The 1,667-nt window shown below is 57.2% G+C and overlaps 1 protein-coding gene across 1 annotated transcript in view; it reads left to right on the top strand.

Annotated features, from left to right (window-relative positions):
• Positions 1 to 310: 310 nt before the first annotated feature.
• ERCC1 (excision repair cross-complementation group 1) overlaps positions 311 to 1,667 on the top strand; it is a 24,087-nt gene continuing 22,730 nt past the window's right edge. Inside the window, exon 1 of the mRNA XM_012733751.1 lies at positions 311 to 329. The gene's annotated coding sequence lies outside the window, so the exon portion shown is untranslated. The remainder of the gene's footprint in view (positions 330 to 1,667) is intronic.

The raw sequence follows: 1,667 nt of genomic DNA, 5'->3' as shown, positions 1-1,667 counted from the left end.
GCCGGCAGCCGGGAACCCAGGATCCCGGGCCGCGCGCCCCGACGCCCCGCGCCCGCCCAAGCCCCTGGGTCCGGGCTACGCCTGGAAGCCCGCGGGGCTCGGAACATTCCAGCGACTTCGGGATGCGCCGGCTCCGGGTTTTACGCTCTCGGGGAGGATTTTGCAAGCGCTGAGGGCGGACTTTGGGGCAGGGGCACCGCGCCCCCTTGTGGCCCGCGCGGGGATCGCCGGCCCCGAGTCCCCCTCCTCCCTACACACACCCATTTCACACACGAGGACACTGAGGCCCACGGAGGAACCGAGCGAGGCCTCCCACTGTGACCTGCAAGGTATGATCGTTCAGCTGCAGCGTGGACACCTCCCTTCATGGAGAACTTTGCCCATCACGAAACTGGGCACATTTTATTTGTTATCAGGAGTGTTTAGTCATTCAGCAAATATTTATCAAGGGCCCGCAGTGGCCCTGGCTGTGCGCTAGGTGACGGACACAGCAGTCAACAAGACCGGGATCCCTGCCCTCCTGGGGTGACGTCTGGGGGGGCGGGGAATGGACAGTAAATACTATGATTTCAGCTAGTGGTAAACACTGGTTAAAAAGAAAGTGGGGTGAAATATTCAAATATAGGGGGTGCTTTGGGAAGAGTAGTCCGGAAGACCACTTTCCGGGGAGGTGATACATCCGTGGAAACCCGGATGATGAGAAGGGACATGGAAAATGACTCCTGGTTTGCCTCAAGGCCCTGATTCCGGTCCAGGAGAGGACCCAGTTGGGGCTGAATTTGCAGAGTATAGATGCGTGAACTTCTACTGTGTGATTGTTGAGCTTTGGATTTGGTTCCCTCCTCAGCTGGGGGGCTCACTACCTGCCAGATGTAGGTGCCATTCATCATCTGCAGTGTTCACGCTGATGGCTGTTTTATCCAGCTGCACTCATTGCTGGGAAGTCTGGTAAAGGCTTTATCTGTCTATTTCAGCCGAATCCTCAGCCCGTCTTAGAAGGTGAGGTGCGGGTCCCCCGCCCCACTGACCACGGAGGAGATCTGTTTCCCCAGCGCCCTCCTCCTGTACCTCTCAGGGACACCCTCCATCTGCCCTGCTACCTGGGTGGAGACCTGCCTCAACCCAGTTACTTGCCGTCCTCCACAATCTCGTCATGGAAGGTGGGCCACCCTGCCTCCTGACTGTCACACCTGCCTTCTCCTCTTCAGTGGACCCCCAGAAGGCAGCTGAAGAAGTCTAACGTACACCTGCCCTGTCCTCCCCGCCCTGAACCTGCTGTGGCTCCCCAGAACCCTTAGGATGGTTGACCCCATTTCCACCCATGCTGCCCAGTGAGGGCTGGTTCTTGCTACTTCCAGCCTAGTTCCTCCATTCAACTCCATGATTCCTTTGTTTTTAAAAAAGATTTGTTTATGCCTATAAGAACTCTGGTCTACTGGGTATAAACCAGTGGTCCGGGAGATGAGAGGAGTCACCAGAGACAGAAGTGGGGAGCAGAACAGGTGGATCTATTGAAATCCACTGCTGAGGGGAGCAGCTGGGAGACAAGAGAGGTCTGCTGCGGCCTGGGGGTCACTCCCTGGAGGATAGAACTCCGGCCCACAGTAGCCGGCTATAGACATTAACCCCTGTGCCACCAGGAGGCCTCTCCATGGTTCTTTTTGCCT

The sequence above is a fragment of the Condylura cristata genome, unplaced genomic scaffold, assembly GCF_000260355.1.
Source record: "Condylura cristata isolate star-nosed mole 26May11 unplaced genomic scaffold, ConCri1.0 scaffold00041, whole genome shotgun sequence".
NCBI lineage: Eukaryota > Metazoa > Chordata > Mammalia > Eulipotyphla > Talpidae > Condylura > Condylura cristata.
Note: the sequence above shows the minus strand (reverse complement) of the source record. Positions and strands in the feature narration are given on the sequence as shown.